Source organism: Schistocerca americana, chromosome 4, assembly GCF_021461395.2.
Source record: "Schistocerca americana isolate TAMUIC-IGC-003095 chromosome 4, iqSchAmer2.1, whole genome shotgun sequence".
NCBI lineage: Eukaryota > Metazoa > Arthropoda > Insecta > Orthoptera > Acrididae > Schistocerca > Schistocerca americana.
Window position 1 is genome coordinate 629645516 of NC_060122.1, and position 18883 is coordinate 629664398.

Sequence of the window (18883 nt, forward strand, 5' to 3'; positions counted from 1 at the left end):
CAAACCATATGGAAGAATATGACGATTCCAAATTATAAAAATTTCTTATATCTACCACTTTTCGATCTCATGCTTGAGAAACTGGAGCGTATGAACGCAATGTGAAACTTTTTCCTAACATGAAAATTTTGCTTGTAATAGGCCTAATAGGCACTTGACATTGATACTTCGTGAATTATATTCTGTCATGTTATTTAAGTAAATGAGATAAATAAAAATGACCACTTGTGACAAAAAAGTCTCTTATTTGGCGTGTTTTACAATTGTTGAGAAAGGCCTATTTCGTTTTATCTAGCGGACACTGACAAAATAGACGTAATCAGATCGAGAAACTACACCAGTCTCGGATACTATACGTATTAACAGTTGTTTCAGTATCAGACAGCGACATTTTCATTTTTCATGTATCAAAACGTTTGACGAATTTTGATGAGATAATAGACTCTTTCGCAGAAAGGAAAGCACACCGTGTAAAGCTGTAGCAGGATCTGACAGAAAAAGAAATGCTGGGTGCTAAGGATTGAAGAAATGTGTATTGTGTTGGCTGTCTCTTGTCTTTACAGTTTTTTATTTTTCCTATATTTAATTTTATGTCACAGAAAGGAAAAAATTGTTAGCTAATGGGCATTAAGGAGCGCAAATTTCTGAAGAATTCTTGCTCTCCAGGTCACAAATAATCCCACCCAGCATTAATTGTGAGATTTTCTTAAGGGATGTAGGATATCAAAGCGGCCGACTGGGAGTCGGAGATGCACCACAGCAAATTTTAAAAAGATGTGGCACAACACTTTGGCTCACTTAAGACCAAATAACACGTCTTACGTTTCCTCGAACATATGTGTTAAATATTAAGCTCTTCGAAAAGTGCGCTACAAAATCAACATAATTTTGAAAAATCTTTATTTATTTTTATTTTTGACGTCCTATCTCAACGCTCGAGCGGGTGGACTAGCATTCGGAAGGACGACGGTTCAATCCCGCGTCCGGCCATCCTGATTTAGGTTTTCCGTGATTTCCCTAACTCACTCCAGGCAAATGCCGGGATGGTTTCTCTGAAAGGGCACGGCCGACTTCCTTCCCCATCCTTCCCTAATCCGATGAGACCGATGACCACGCTGTCTGGTCTTCCCCAAACCAACCAACCAACCAACCGAGCGGGTGGAGGGGGAAGGTGGGGGGGGGGGGGGGGCAGACGACACTATCAAGCTTTTGCCCCGGTTCGGAAATATTGTAGATCCGGGACTGGTTTCCACTCCGAAGGCTGGTTCAATACAGCACAACGAGCTATTGTATCACAGCTAACATTCTTCGTGTTGGTGTTATGGAACATACATGGTTCTCGCGCATTATACTCTTCTGGAGACCAAGGAACGACTGTATAGCAATCAGTAGGATTCCCGCAAGTACAGATTATGTGAAACCCAGTTCACTTAGTTTATTTCTTCGAATAAAGGCATCTCGAACACTGAACGGCTGCCCGATTTGTCTCTTACATTATTTACATTTTTCGGTTACAGTCTTCATCATGACCTGTAATTCAGATAGAAAGTAGCATAAGATAGGTTCATTACCAGTCAACGATTGTACAGAAAAAAAAGGAAAAAACACATTCAACAAATTTAGAGATTACGTCACAATCTCAGTGTGAATTGTAATAAAAGTAATGCCGAAGAGGATGTTAGCTGCCAACTGGGTTCTGAGGTTTACAGGCTTAATGAAAAGATACAGATTCCAGTTGGGGAGAGAAGGGACTTATGGTACAAGATGACAAAATGAAGGGGTCGGTTAATACGACATATTCAGAAGCACCAAGGAATAATAACTTCGGTTAATGAAGAGAAGTGGCGGGGCAGGAAGGCTAAATTATTTAACGAGGCCAAAGGTTAGTTTAATACACTAAACAAGTTCCAACTGATGTCGGTTTCAGCAGTTATGTGTTGATGAGGAGGCATGAATCACAGTATATACTAGCGTAAAAGTTGCACCGAACCACTCTTCAAACTTCAGACCACAGCAACAGCAGCAACAACGAAATAAGTAATCAAAAGAAAACATGTACGAGGGCAGTTCAATAAGTAATGCAACACATTTTTTTTCTGAAACAGGGGTTGTTTTATTCAGCATTGAAATACACCAGGTTATTCCCCAATCTTTTAGCTACACAACACTATTTTTCAACGTAATCTCCATTCAATGCTACGGCCTTACGCCACCTTGAAATGAGGGCCTGTATGCCTGCACGGTACCATTCCACTGGTCGATGTCGGAGCCAACGTCGTACTGCATCAATAATTTCTTCATCATCCACTTACTGCGTCCCACGGATTGCGTCCTTCATTGGGCCAAACATATGGAAATCCGACGGTGCGAGATCGAGGCTGTAGGGTGCATGAGGAAGAACAGTCCACTGAAGTTTTGTGAGCTCCTCTCGGGTGCGAAGACTTGTGTGAGGTCTTGCGTTGTCATGAAGAAGGAGAAGATCGTTCTGATTTTTGTGCCTACGAACACACTGAAGTCGTTTCTTCAATTTCTGAAGAGTAGCACAATACACTTCAGAGTTGATCGTTTGACCATGGGGGAGGACATCGAACAGAATAACCCCTTCAGCGTCCCAGAAGACTGTAACCATGACTTTACCGGCTGAGGGTATGGCTTTAAACTTTTTCTTGGTAGGGGAGTGGGTGTGGCGCCACTCCATTGATTGCCGTTTTGTTTCAGGTTCGAAGTGATGAACCCATGTTTCATCGCCTGTAACAATCTTTGGCAAGAAATTGTCACCCTCAGCCTCATGACGAGCAAGCAATTCCGCACAGATGGTTCTCCTTTGCTCTTTATGGTGTTCGGTTAGACAACGAGGGACCCAGCGGGAACAAACCTTTGAATATTCCAACTGGTGAACAATTGTGACAGCACTACCAACAGAGATGTCAAGTTGAGCATTGAGTTGTTTGATGGTGACCCGTCGATCATCTCGAACGAGTGTGTTCGCACGCTCCGCCATTGCAGGAGTCACAGCTGTGCACGGCCGGCCCGCACGCGGGAGATCAGACAGTCTTGCTTGACCTTGCGGCGATGATGACACACGCTTTGCCCAACGACTCACCGTGCTTTTGTCAACTGCCAGATCACCGTAGACATTCTGCAAGCGCCTATGAATATCTGAGATGCCCTGGTTTTCCGCCAAAAGAAACTCGATAGTGACCGAGCGGTTCTAGGAGCTACAGTCTGGAGCGCGCGACCGCTACGGTCGCAGGTTCGAATCCGGCCTCGGGCATGGATGTGTGTGATGTTCTTAGGTTAGTTGGGTTTCAGCAGGGGACTGATGATCTCAGATATTAAGTCCCATAGTGCTCAGAGCCATTTCGACCTTTGAACGAAACATAGTATCGTCAGGCACGGGTATTTGAAGTGGTATGCCGTTGTGTTCCTCCAACCTCCGAACTGACAAACCCGGTCACCTATTAGGAGACATACCGCGGTAAGAATTTTTAGCATTGTGTAGCCCTGTGATAACTGAGCATGAAACACGTCAGCCTCAGTTGAAAATAGAAACCAAGCTTTACCCAGGTTTCAGCCAAATTAATTTGGCCTTCTTCAGAAGCGACTGACACTAAACTACTGCATGCCAAAGTTTGGCCGTGTCAAGTATAAAATTGTAGCACCGTAGCAACTAGTCATAATCTAATATTAACTAATCATAATCTAATGTAGATACACTGGAGTAACTAGTCATAATCTAATATTAACTAGTCATATTCTAATGTAGATTATGACTAGTTACTACGGTGCTACAGTTTTATACTTGACATGGCCAAACTTTGACATGCAGTGGTTTAGTGTCTCTCGCTTTTGAAGAAGACCAAATTATTTTTGCTGAAACCTGGGTAAAGCTTGATTTCTATTTGCAACTGAGGTTGACATGTTGCATGTTCACATACCACTCGTGTAACTTCGCATTTTTCACTAGCGCTCCAGAAGGCAAAGTAGTGAACAGTGGGAGATAAAAATCATGTTATGTACTCATTGCGGATCGAACCCGAGACCTTTGGATCCATAGTCTGACACTTGGCAACCAAGCCACATGAATATCATCTCCGGATTTGAAACTAAGTAATTGTCCCTGCACTTACTTTATTACAGTTGTATATAGCGCAGTATAATATGATAGGATGTTCACTGTTGTTCAGTGGTGAACTGTTAACGATACAGTATGTGCAAAACTAAATCCTGTTAAGGGGCTCCAGAAAGGCTCTAAATCATGAAAAGTTCAATTTTTACTTTTTTGTGTTTTCTGAATCTGCAGACATTACCTTTTAATAGATATATAATTTATTCAATTCCGAAGACTACAACTATTTTTAAATTTTTTTTGAAATGTGTTCTACATGGGCGTGACCCACTGTGGCGCTGTTAAACTGCTGTCAAATGGTGTTATTATTAACGTCCGTATTCATCAGGTACATTTTAGTGATGTGAGATAAAGTATGTGTTGTAGCTACCCTGTGATGGTTCAATATATATCGCTGGTGTGATTGTCGATTGTTTCATGTTTATTTACTCTGTCGTTATCTCGAAAATATTCGTAATTAATTCTGTTTCTTGAGTCTCTGTTTTGTTGAAGTGTAATAATGATTAAAAGTAAAGTTATTAGAAATCCTCTGAAAGCTTTTAAGAAAAGGAGAAATGTTGGAAAGCCAAAGGTATGCGCTATTACTGTAAACAATAAAGACGATAACCAAGTGAGTGAACCTAACCTCTCAAGTACACCTGCCCATAGCAGTCAAAGTGGGAAAGAAAATACTTCACAGAAGAAGCTTGGTTCAATGAGTGAAAACTATGAATGTTTTATGGGCGAATCGGATGCGAATGAAATATTTGATATGTCGGTTCTCAAAGGAATTTTTTCAAACTGTGTAAGATGTATTCATTGTAGTGAAGTTGGCCTGCCGACCGGTGTGGCCGTGCGGTTCTAAGCGCGTCAGTTTGGAACCGCGTGACCGCTACGGTCGCAGGTTCGAATCCTGCCTCGGGCATGGATGTGTGTGATGTCCTTAGGTTAGTTAGGTTTAAGTAGTTCTAAGTTCTAGGGGACTGATGACCTCAGTAGTTAAGTCCCATAGTGCTCAGAGCCAAGTTGGTCTGGAACTCTCCATAATAAAGCACGTAGGACTTGCTAGTGAAATACAACTGAAATGTGATAAGTGTTCATACATGACCAGCTTTTGGAACAGTGTTGCAGTAACTGCCACTGAAGAAAATGGTAGCAAAATCTACGAACACAACAACGAGCGATGCTTGCTTTAGACAAGGAACGCCTTCGGGCTGCAGACAGGGCTGTAAAGAGTCTAGAAATACAAGCAAGAGTAAACAGGAGGAGGAACAAGAGGAAGCTGGAGGAGTTTGCAGAGGATGAAGATAATCCATCCTATGGACCTGGAATGCACTAAAAAGTTAATCCAATCTTTGTCGCTCGATTCCCAAAACTTTTATTTTCTCATACTAATTACATGTTTTCTAAGGATCTTCCAAACATATTTGTCTCAAACTTTCAGTAAATGTTACACAGTACCTTCTGCATAATTTAACACAGCCTTTTTCCAAAAAACTGTATATTTTTCAATATATAAATAAAAAATTGCAAAAAAATGTTGTGAATTTTCATTACAATTGAAAAAAAATCATCTTTAATAACTGAACTAAAATTTTGTAAAATCCCTGTGTTAAGTTGTAGCCCATATTCCAATAAATAATCTGTAAAAAGTTCAACTTCCTACCTCAAATACTTTGTGAGGAAAGATATAATTTATAAACGTTATTTTGACATTGCAAGTATAGGGCGTTCCGGAGCCCCTTAAATAAATCACTTGAAAAATAGAAAATAATTCCTAGAAATCTGTTACAGAGGCGTACCCATGGTGAGGCTCAACAAATCCCGTTCTCCTGCTCATGCACATAGATGGAGCGAAAAGTCACCAAAAGAAAAGAACAATGAAAGACTGTTTACGAATGCAGTAGAAGGGTTCTCCTATCACTCGTTTTGCTATGCTCTGCCTAGGAGGAGGAGCCATTCCGTCAGCCCGCGAATGTGAACGTGCCGGTACGCTGTTGTCACGCTATCGTTTAGTCCAAGAAGCAGACAATATAAATGGCTACTATCGAAAGATGTCTATCGCTAACCGGGCCTATGTGGAACCAGTACACTCGGTTCACAAAGCTGCCGGCTACACAGTTCTCTGATGCTGAACCCTGTAGGTCTTGCTACTAATTCGTTAGAGTGTTGTAGGATCTCTCAGGTCGACGAACGAACGCAGAAGAAACTATCCAATTAGGCCGAAGGCTCCCGATTTTTGTGGATTTCTGCTGACTAACGGCTGGAACGAGACACGACGGTGGAGAAAACAAGAAAAAAAGGTGAAGGGTATATGTAGTTTGCTTGCCCCTCCAGCCACCCTTTTTGCTACTCCCTAGGATCAGATGGTACGACATGCTAGTACGAGAGTAAAGTAATGTGGTTGTTCAATCATGTAGCTGGAGATGTTAGTCGTTGCGCCTATAGTAAGCTATATTTTTCTTGTGTTAGCTGCAACTTCATGTAAACATAAGCTCAGCCTATTGTCACCAGCCTGCATAGCATAAGCATCTGCCAGATGTAGGCTTCACATATACAGGTTGAACCTGAACCCCTCCGATATGTACATGTACAGATAAAAAAATGATCATAATTTCATAAAAATGGATGATTTATTTAAGAGCTTCACGAACTGAGCAAGTCAGTATAGCGTTGGTCCATCTCTTGCCCTTACGCAAGCAGTTTATCTTCTGGGCAATGCTTGGTAGAGTTGTTGGATGTACTCGTGAGGTATATCGTACCAAATTTTGTCGAACTGATGAGTTAATTATCAAAATCCAGAGCTGGTTGGAGGGCCCTGCCCATAATTCTCCTAACGTTTTCAACTGGGTAGAGAACTGGCAATCTTCATCGCCAAAGCAGGGTTTATCAACCATGAAGACAAGCAGTAGTAGCTGTCTTCATGTGCGGGAAACTATTATCTTGGCGAAACGTAAACCCAGAATGGCTTTTCATGATGAGAAACAAAAGGGGGCTGGAATATCGTCGAGTTACCGCTGTGCTGTAAGGATGCCGCGGATGAGAGCCAGAGGGACCCTGCTTCGATAAGAAATGAACTCTAGAACATCGCTCCTGGTTGTCAGGCCATATGATTGGCGGCAATCAGGTCTGTATCCCATCGGCGTCCAGGGTGTCTCCATACACGTCTTCGTTGGTCATTGGGGGCACACTTGGACGCGGGACTCATCAGTGAAGACAATTCTACCCCAGTCAATGAGATCCCAGGCCGAAGACATCTCTTGAGACAGTCCAGACAGCGTTGAGATACCGCAAATATTCCGATTATCAGGAGTGATGATCTGGGGCGCCATTTCTTTTCAGAGGAGGACCACTCTCGTCATCATCAACGGCATCCTTGTAGAACAGAGATAAGTCGCTCGATATTTTATGCCCCGTTTTGTTCCCCATCGTAGGAAGCCATCATGAGGTTACATTTCAGCAAGATAATATCCACCACACACGGCGAAAGTTTCTGCTGCTTGTCTTCGTGCTCATCAAACCCTACCTTGGCCAGCAATGTCGCCGGGTGGCTCCCCAGACGAGAACGATTGGAGCATTATGGGCAGAGTGCTTCACGTATCTCAGGATTTTGACGACATAACGCACCCATTGGCCATAATTCGGCACGAAATCTCTCAGGACGACATCCGACAAATCTCTCAATCAATACCAAGCCTGAGTAAAGGTTCCACAGGTGCCAGGAGTCTACCGATGAATTAGTGTCTTGCTCAATTTGTGAAGCGCTTTGTCTCGAATGAATCATCTAACTTTTCTGAAATCGGTATCATTCGTTTGTCTGTACATGTACGCAAGATCTAACGATTTCCGTCACGTTCGTGTAATTCTTCTGTGGTGCGATTGTTTCCGTTTTCTTAGAGTCTACATACCTCAAAGCTATCAGCATATGTTCATCTTCACTGCTTTGGGGCACACTTCTATATAAAGACCTCAATTTTCATTTTTGAGAGGTAGTAGTATGGACAAAATCAATAGAAAAGTGTATAATACACATCGTCTCTGAAGTGCATACCTTAAGAGACAAGAGCACTTATTCCCCTACGCTGCGGTGAAACACATGTTTTCTGCTGAACAAGTGCTCATACATCTTGCATTTCAGAGCCCATGTTTACTAAACCTTTTTTACCTGTTTGTTCTACACTGCCACCTGTAGAAGTACATAGGCAGACTATTGCTTCAGTCTGTATGTTAGTTATTTTGCTCTTAATCTAGCACGAAGGGAAATCTGATACTTGTTGAAGTCTTAAGTTTCTTTTCTAGTCACGTGCTATTTTTTAACCCATGTAGTATCCAATATCACGGGGCCATCTCTTTCACTGTGCTTTATTTTTACTTCCAAAACTACACTCCTGGAAATGGAAAAAAGAACACATTGACGCCGGTGTGTCAGACCCACCATACTTGCTCCGGACACTGCGAGAGGGCTGTACAAGCAATGATCACACGCACGGCACAGCGGACACACCAGGAACCGCGGTGTTGGCCGTCGAATGGCGCTAGCTGCGCAGCATTTGTGCACCGCCGCCGTCAGTGTCAGCCAGTTTGCCGTGGCATACGGAGCTCCATCGCAGTCTTTAACACTGGTAGCATGCCGCGACAGCGTGGACGTGAACCGTATGTGCAGTTGACGGACTTTGAGCGAGGGCGTATAGTGGGCATGCGGGAGGCCGGGTGGACGTACCGCCGAATTGCTCAACACGTGGGGCGTGAGGTCTCCACAGTACATCGATGTTGTCGCCAGTGGTCGGCGGAAGGTGCACGTGCCCGTCGACCTGGGACCGGACCGCAGCGACGCACGGATGCACGCCAAGACCGTAGGATCCTACGCAGTGCCGTAGGGGACCGCACCGCCACTTCCCAGCAAATTAGGGACACTGTTGCTCCTGGGGTATCGGCGAGGACCATTCGCAACCGTCTCCATGAAGCTGGGCTACGGTCCCGCACACCGTTAGGCCGTCTTCCGCTCACGCCCCAACATCGTGCAGCCCGCCTCCAGTGGTGTCGCGACAGGCGTGAATGGAGGGACGAATGGAGACGTGTCGTCTTCAGCGATGAGAGTCGCTTCTGCCTTGGTGCCAATGATGGTCGTATGCGTGTTTGGCGCCGTGCAGGTGAGCGCCACAATCAGGACTGCATACGACCGAGGCACACAGGGCCAACACCCGGCATCATGGTGTGGGGAGCGATCTCCTACACTGGCCGTACACCACTGGTGATCGTCGAGGGGACACTGAATAGTGCACGGTACATCCAAACCGTCATCGAACCCATCGTTCTACCATTCCTAGACCGGCAAGGAAACTTGCTGTTCCAACAGGACAATGCACGTCCGCATGTATCCCGTGCCACCCAACGTGCTCTAGAAGGTGTAAGTCAACTACCCTGGCCAGCAAGATCTCCGGATCTGTCCCCCATTGAGCATGTTTGGGACTGGATGAAGCGTCGTCTCACGCGGTCTGCACGTCCAGCACGAATGCTGGTCCAACTGAGGCGCCAGGTGGAAATGGCATGGCAAGCCGTTCCACAGGACTACATCCAGCATCTCTACGATCGTCTCCATGGGAGAATAGCAGCCTGCATTGCTGCGAAAGGTGGATATACACTGTACTAGTGCCGACATTGTGCATGCTCTGTTGCCTGTGTCTATGTGCCTGTGGTTCTGTCAGTGTGATCATGTGATGTATCTGACCCCAGGAATGTGTCAATAAAGTGTCCCCTTCCTGGGACAATGAATTCACGGTGTTCTTATTTCAATTTCCAGGAGTGTATAAACGTTGGTAAATCAACTTAGAAATAAAATTTGTTGGGAGATACTTTTAGACGTGGCAAAGTGTGGGGAGTAGCTTTGGAAGATCTGCCATGGGAGCAGAATCACCGCGTTACAGCTCTGAGTAGTTGACCTTGAGCGAGCATTGAGTTCAGAACATCCGTCCCTCACGTTTTGCCTCCTACAGCTGTCTATCAAGTAGGAAATGAAACGTAGTTATCTCGTAATGTAATGGAAGAACTGTAGAGGCGGGAACACACAAGCGTTAGTTGGCATTTCACTTCGGCTTTGGCTGAGAGAAGAACTGCACAGGCGTCGTCTTGCCTCAGGGAGGCGAGAACAATGGGAGTCTTTGGTCGGGCTGAGCGAGGAACGAGAGTCGTAAACGCAACACTTGTTTTACGGGCTCCCCTTCTTCCTCTTCCCAGGCCATCGCGAGCTTATCACCAGCTGTGCAAGTTTACAGAGAGGCGGGATTAGCTCGCCGGAATTAGCCGAAAAGTAGTTCCCCGCGCCGCCGCTGCGCTGAATACCCGCAAGGTCCGTCACTGGGCCTCACCCCGTGTTTCCCTGCCTAACACCCTACGGTCTACACTCTCCACCCCACCATTCCTCTAAGGCCCTGGCTTAAACAAAGTCTGAGTGCAAGACGCCAGCGCAAACACGCCCTCAGCTGTCGGATTAGGCGGGTCCCAGGTCCTGTCTCCCTCGCAGGACTTTTACCACTCTTGCTGCACGTGAATGTCGTTCCGTTAGTCCACTTCCATTTCTCAGGGCTTCTATGTATATAGATGACAGCCGTTTACTTTTTGGCACTGCAAATGGACGCCATCCTCAACAAAGAGACCCTACACTTAATTCAGAGCCTTGGTTCAACTATATTTCCATTGTACGTGAGTTTACGCTACGGTACGGTATCTTTCATTGTTATCGGACATCCATCTTCGAACGAATAATTGGACGGCAACTGATAACTATATGTGATTCAATGAATGAGACCGTCAGCCGTGTGTCTCTATATATTATTTATTTGGGGTCAATCGGTTTAGGTGCTCCACAGTCATCAAGCACCCTGATCCAGCAAATATATAATATAGCATCAACCATCTAAAAATGCACCATAATGTCAACAGTAACTTTTATGGAACAGACTTGTGTTAGCTAACACGGTAGTGATCCAAATGAAATTACATCTGTCAATGTAAGAAAATACTATAAACACAAAATAACCATACTTACAAATATTGTTAATCTTTGAACACAGGCACTGATTCGCGACAGGCACGAACCGACAACAACTGTGTTGGTAACGTCGGTAGGGAACATACATACATAGTACACTCCTGGAAATGGAAAAAAGAACACATTGACACCGGTGTGTCAGACCCACCATACTTGCTCCGGACACTGCGAGAGGGCTGTACAAGCAATGATCACACGCACGGCACAGCGGACACACCAGGAACCGCCATGTTGGCCATCGAATGGCGCTAGCTGCGCAGCATTTGTGCACCGCCGCCGTCAGTGTCAGCCAGTTTGCCGTGGCATACGGAGCTCCATCGCAGTCTTTAACACTGGTAGCATGCCGCGACAGCGTGGACGTGAACCGTATGTGCAGTTGACGGACTTTGAGCGAGGGCGTATAGTGGGCATGCGGGAGGCCGGGTGGACGTACCGCCGAATTGCTCAACACGTGGGGCGTGAGGTCTCCACAGTACATCGATGTTGTCGCCAGTGGTCGGCGGAAGGTGCACATGCCCGTCGACCTGGGACCGGACCGCAGCGACGCACGGATGCACGCCAAGCCCGTAGGATCCTACGCAGTGCCGTAGGGGACCGCAACGCCACTTCCCAGCAAATTAGGGACACTGTTGCTCCTGGGGTATCGGCGAGGACCATTCGCAACCGTCTCCATGAAGCTGGGCTGCGGTCCCGCACACCGTTAGGCCGTCTTCCGCTCACGCCCCAACATCGTGCAGCCCGCCTCCAGTGGTGTCGCGACAGGCGTGAATGGAGGGACGAATGGAGACGTGTCGTCTTCAGCGATGAGAGTCGCTTCTGCCTTGGTGCCAATGATGGTCGTATGCGTGTTTGGCGCCGTGCAGGTGAGCGCCACAATCAGGACTGCATACGACCGAGGCACACAGGGCCAACACCCGGCATCATGGTGTGGGGAGCGATCTCCTACACTGGCCGTACACCACTGGTGATCGTCGAGGGGACGCTGAATAGTGCACGGTACATCCAAACCGTCATCGAACCCATCGTTCTACCATTCCTAGACCGGCAAGGGAACTTGCTGTTCCAACAGGACAATGCACGTCCGCATGTATCCCGTGCCACCCAACGTGCTCTAGAAGGTGTAAGTCAACTACCCTGGCCAGCAAGATCTCCGGATCTGTCCCACATTGAGCATGTTTGGGACTGGATGAAGCGTCGTCTCACGCGGTCTGCACGTCCAGCACGAACGCTGGTCCAACTGAGGCGCCAGGTGGAAATGGCATGGCAACCTGTTCCACAGGACTACATTCGGTATCTTTACGATCGTCTCCATGGGAGAATAGCAGCCTGCATTGCTGCGAAAGGTGGATATACGCTGTACTAGTGCCGACATTGTGCATGCTCTGTTGCCTGTGTCTATGTGCCTGTGGTTCTGTCAGTGTGATCATGTGATGTATCTGACCCCAGGAATGTGTCAATAAAGTTTCCCCTTCCTGGGACAATGAATTCACGGTGTTCTTATTTCAATTTCCAGGAGTGTATATACGTACAATGGATTCCAACTGCAGCTTCAAAGAACACAAACTGAAAGCAGCATAGGTAGCTAAGCATGCGATTCTGAGCAAATCTCGCTAAACAGTAGCAGGGCAACCCGGAATTGCATCACGTCCGTCAGCAGTTCGCGATAGAGACAATAAAACTCCCGTAGCGTACTTTGACTGAGCACGGAATGGTATGAAACGATGAGGCATTACGTGGGGTAAAACGTACAACATATATAACGTGTAATCTGAGTGTATTAGAGATATATGGATAAAGCTTATTCATACAGGAAATTTATAATGCCGTAGCTTTCTCCCGAACCTCCTCCCACCTCCCTTACTGAGCAATGAACCCACTGACTTAGCCGTTTGGTTTTCAACAGTGAATATGAATGTATATCAATATATTCAAATTCACTGTTGAAAACCAAACGGGGCTAAGACAATGGGTTTATTGCTCAATAAGGGAGGTGGGAGGAGGTTGGGGAGGAAACTACGGCATTATAAATTTCCTGTGTGAATAAGCTATCACCATATATCTCTAATACACTTAGATTACACGTTATATATGTTGTATGTTTTACCCCACGTAATGCCACATCGGTTCTTACTATTCCGTGCTCAGCCAAAGTACGCTACGGAGGTTTTATTGTCTCTGTCGCGAACTGCGGACGGACGTGATGCAATTCCGTGTTGCCCTGCTACTGTTTAGCGAGATTTGCTCAGGATCGCATGCTTAGCTACCTATGCTGCTTTCAGTATGTGCTCTTTGAAGCTGCAGTTGGAATCAATTGTACGTATGTACTATGCATGTATGTTCCCTACCGACGTTATCAACACTATTGTTGTCGGTTCCTGCCTCTCGCAAATCAGTACCTGCGTTCAAAGTTTAGCTTTCTTTTCAATTGCCTCTACAGCATTACTTTTGATCATTAATCCAAATTCATAAAGAACATTCATGTTAAAACTAACGTGATCGACACTGTCCTGCGCGTTAGTTACGTATCGATTCTCACATTCTTCTTCAAATATGTACACTGCATATGCAGTTTACAGTCGAGATGATAGTTCCCTGCCTCCATCTTTTTCCGTGCTCAGCATTATTTGAGACGTCGAGGGGCCACATACAATAGTGCTAGGGCTCTCAATGATAGATTGTTGGAGCTTTCTACGCTCCCGGCGCCGGTCCCCATGTGTAGCGCGACCGTGTGCTGTGTCATATTCATAGATGTTGCTGTAATCTTCTTCTCATCATCTCAAAATATCTAATTACGTGATTTCTGTTGTCGATAATTTAGGAAACAGATGATGGTGGGTTCGACGGTGGATCACAGACTCTACGATCTATTGCTGAAAGTAGCGCCGAACTCCGGGTTGCCTAGGTACTTATTTACAGCTGTGTGTCAACACCCATACTACGAAGCGTCTGGTCTTGTGCTTAATATGTAAAACATCGTATTTCCTAAAGTGTCGTAAACGGTACAACACTGTAGGTACATTCAGCAACATGTGCAGGTAATGTCCGCGGGATTAATTGCGAATACAGGTAGTAGTAACAAAGAAAATAAATTAAAAACGTCGTCAATGACGCGACAGTTTTTTTCGAGTCTCATTGAATATGACGTCATACTTCCTAAACTGGAAGTCGTACTGTGATACAATTTTGCACTTACATGTCGGTGCTATTTATGCATTCTGTCTGTAAAGTCTGTCGCGAATACCATTAGTAGTAAAGTAATAATAAATTATAACGTAACATCTCATGCTGTACTTTTATTGCACGAACAGCTTAAAAGTAGTAAGCGATAATCTGTTATCCTTTCATCGTTCTGTAGCGGTTGTAACAGAAAAATTTCCTAAAAGTTTGAAACTGTGTACAAAGTTACTTGGAAGTAGATAACGCTCTCATTTTCAAATACTGGGAGAATAACGTTTGTGAATTTATGCAACACGAGTTAGGCTTCTTTTTCACACCCACCCCTTTGACAAGCAGGTAGTTGTTAACCCCACAGCGTTTGTTGCCTAACAGTAAGGTACAGGTGTGCCAAGTTTGGCTGAAAGTACACCAGTGAGAGGATATAGGATCTTCACATTAATAATGAATTATAACCTGTCATTTGATTTAGGTAAAGATGTACTATTTTTAAAGATGCTACGAGCAGAGCGTCAGGAAGTTGGAGATGATGAAGTAGCTAAATTTTGGTGTCGCTCAGTCGCGAATTGGAAAATTCCGCTTAGTCACAAATTTGTCTTATATGCTAAAAAATGTGCAACGTGGGAATGAGGTGACGTTATTGCATACAATATGAAGCGGCTACTGAATGGTGAGAAAATAATATAATTTAAGAAGCAAAATGGCGATTCACCAATTTTAAGGAACGAAAAAAAGATACGAAAATGAAACATTGTGTAAAATGTATAGTAATGACTCCCTAATAAATCTGTGTACATACTAAATATCTTGACCAATACAGAGATTGCAAATTGATATTAAAGTTCACATTAGGAATAGATTTGTCTCTGACCGCAGAAATGAACTTCAGTTTCTTTTTATTGTATCGTGATAGATAAATACGTACCAAGTGTACCCGAGCTTCATGAGACAATAAAATGAAACAATATTTTCCTAGTCCAAGGCTAATTTATCCCTACTTTCAACGTATTACAGGTCAGACCCCCGCGCTCTATCACGATAGAAACTTGAAATATAAATTTAAGGGAACGACACCGTGGTTTTGGTCGAAAAAATCGATTTTTCGGTTTCCATCATATATTTCAATATATTAAGGTTTTCTTTAAGTACTCTGAAAAAGATTTTGCTGAAAAAAATTTTTTTCGAGCATTTAAAGAGCATTTTCCTACCACGTGTCTTTATGTGCCACGCCCAATTTTCTGACACCCAATTTTCTGCTTTTATTTTAGATCTTTATATCCATACATTGCACGTTAGAGATTTTTTTTTACTCCCAAATGTGTTGGCTACCCTTGGAATGCAACAGTTGGTATTTTTTTGATTCTGCTGTTTGTAAACAACGCGCTTTCAAACACGCGGTTAGTTTTGTTCAACTGTGATTGTGAGTAGTTGCTATACTCACGTTTGCTTGTGTTTATTGAAGATGAAGAAACATAAAAGCATAAAAGCATTTTCAAGAAACGACAATTTAGAGGAAACAAGTTTAAAAAGCTTTCTGCACAAGAGGTTATGTCGCCTGGCAACAATGTTTCTAATTGTAATTCTTCAACAAGTGCATCATCAAAGAAGCTCTCACCATTTCAAGAGAGTTACAGCAAATTTAGTGTAAGTGACAAGGGGTGCAGTAACATTATTATAAATTTGAGAATATTATCAGACGTAATTTCTAAATTTGTACAATGTAGACAGTGTGGTGAGTCACAGAGTATGAAAATTTGTGAGAGTGCCAGTGGGAGAAAAGACCTAGCAATTGCTTGGATTTAATTTGCACTAAATTCTCAGTTGTGATTTCATTTATGAGTTCTTCAAAACCAGATGCAAGTGGCCCTTATGAAACCAGTACTAGATTAGTATATGCCTTACGATCCATTGGCAAGGGCATGGCTGCAGTCAGAATTTTTTGTTCAGTGATGAACTTACATCAGCCGCCAAATAAATTTAAAAAACTGACTGCAATATTAAGAAAGCTGTATGTGAGGTCAATGAGGAAAGTATGAAACTGGCTGCTAGGGAAGCAGTGGAAGAAAATTACGGATGTTCGTATATTGCAGTTGCCCTCGATGGAAGTTCGCAGAAAAGAGGACATAGTTCTCTGAATGGAGTAGTGACTGCCACGAGTGTAGACATCGGTATAGTGTTAGATGTGGAGATAATTTCTAAATATTGCAAATGTTGTAAAGTCAATGAACATAAAGAACACAACTGTGTGGCTAAATTTAGAGGTAGTCCATGGAAGTCCATGGAGTGCAACAAATATTGCATAGCTCCGTAGAAACAAGAGGCGTACGTACACCAAATATTTGGGGGATAGTGACAGTAAGGCATACAACAATGTGGTGAACTGTAAGCCATATGGAGATGCCATTATTAGCAAAATAGCATGTGTAGGCCATGTTGAAAAACCTTTGGGAACAAGGCTGAGAAAACGAACTTCATATTAGAGAAAAAATTACAAGATGGAAAATTGTTGACAAGACAGGGTCGGTTAATTAAAACTGAAATAGAAAACTTGCAGGTATACTATGGGCAGGCAATTAGGAGGAATAAAGAAAATCTGGAGGCAATGAAGAGAGATGTTTAGGCCACATTCTTCCATAAGTCCTCTACTGATGATAAGCCATGTCATGGATTTTGTACATCAGGAGAATATTCGTGGTGCATATACAACAGGGCTCAGGCAACTCGAGAACCTTATTTTCGCCAACGTTCTCTTCCTGCTGCAGTTATTACAGCAACTAAACCTCTTTTCAGAGACTTGGTTCATCAAGACCTTCTAAGTAAACGTCTTCATGGGCAGACACAGAATCCAAATGAATGCTTCAACAGCAAAATTTGGAACCGCCTTCCTAAAACCGTATTTGTAGTCATGCATACAATGAAACTAGGAGATCATGATGCTGTTATTACATTCAATTGTGGTAATATTGGAAAATGTTGGGTACTGAAAAAGCTGGGAAGTTATCCTGGTGAAAATATGATTCCCGGGGTGCAACTTTGCGATAAAATGAGGATAGTCGATGCAGACAGGTCTGCATCTAATATGGCCAAGAAAGCAAGACAAACATCCAGAAAGGTGAAAAAGAAGCTGGAAGACCAGCAAGAGACCAAAGAAGGGCCATCATATGTAGGAGAGTTTTAATTAACTGTAAGTAACAATTTTCGCAAGTTTTTCTTTAAAATCAATTTCCCTCAAACTAAAATTTTCAGCACATATGCCAGATTATATCAGAAACTGTCATAGATAAATTAATGAGATTTTCAGACACTCTGCGTAACATAAAAAGCCACCTCTGGTACTACATTCATTAATATTCCCCATCAGGAAGTTCACAAAAAGATATTTTCCGCAGAAAAAACTTAATATTTTCTGTTAATAAATTTAAAAAAGTATTTCTTCAAAACTATCAAATGGATAAAGTAGATTTTAGTACAGTTGACTAATAGCATCATGAAAATATTAAGGTCCTGTATCAAATGGTTTTCCCAGAAATGGGTCAAATACATGCCTAAATTAAGATGGGTTAGAGAGGCAGCGCGTGGTCCCCTTAAAGTATCCAAAGAGACGAGATAACGTTAGTCAGCCATTGTGGAGGCTTGCCCATAGCACGTAAACAAGGCAGACAGTCGTGGGGGAGATGAACTCTGCGCTCACGACGTTGTGGAGTGCACTATTAAACACAACGGCAGCGACGCCGAAGGATGGTCCAAATTATAGAAGATATTAAGCGCGATGACACCCGTTCGACACGATGATAAGATAAGCTCACTTCGGTAGTAATTCCATAACTGTCATGCGAGTCACACCTACTATTAAATATCAACAGCCCAAAATCACTACGTCAGAAGCCAATGTCTTCATTCCACTCTGTATTTCAGCTCATTATTCCTCCAAATATTTGGAAAAAGTGGTTGATTCAGCCTACGACTTACTAATTAATTATATAGTTCGGCATTTTTCTCCACTTAGAAATCACTATGTGATCAAAATTATCCGGACACCCGGCTGTTAATGACTTACAAGTTCGTGGCGCCCGCCGTCGGTAATTCTGGAATTCAGTATGGCCATAGCCCACCCTTAGCCTTGATAACAGCTTTCACTCTCGCAGGCATACGTTCAATGAGGTGATGGAAAGTTTGTTGGGGAATGGTAGCCAATTCTTATCGGAGTAGGAGGAGAGGTATCGATGTTGGTCGGTGAGCCCTGCCACGAAGTCGGCTTTTCCAAAACATACCAACGGTGTTCTTTAGGATTCAGGTCAGGACTCTGTGCAGGACAGTCCATTACACCCTTGCAAGCTCCCTCCATGAAAAACACGACCTCACATAACACCACCACCTCCGAATTTTACTGTTTGACAACACACGCTAGGAGATGACGCTCACCGGGCATTCGTCATACCCACAACTTGCAATCGGATAGCCACATTGTGTACCGTTATTCGTCACTCCACATAACGTTTTTCCACTGTTCAGTCGTCAATGTTTGCGCTCCTTACACCAAGCGAGGCGTCGTT

At 43.9% G+C, this 18883-nt stretch overlaps 1 protein-coding gene across 1 annotated transcript in view; it reads left to right on the forward strand.

Annotated features, from left to right (window-relative positions):
- Positions 1 to 18883, forward strand: part of LOC124613061 — a 614428-nt gene that overhangs the window by 285165 nt on the left and 310380 nt on the right. The gene's annotated exons all lie outside the window — the stretch shown is intronic.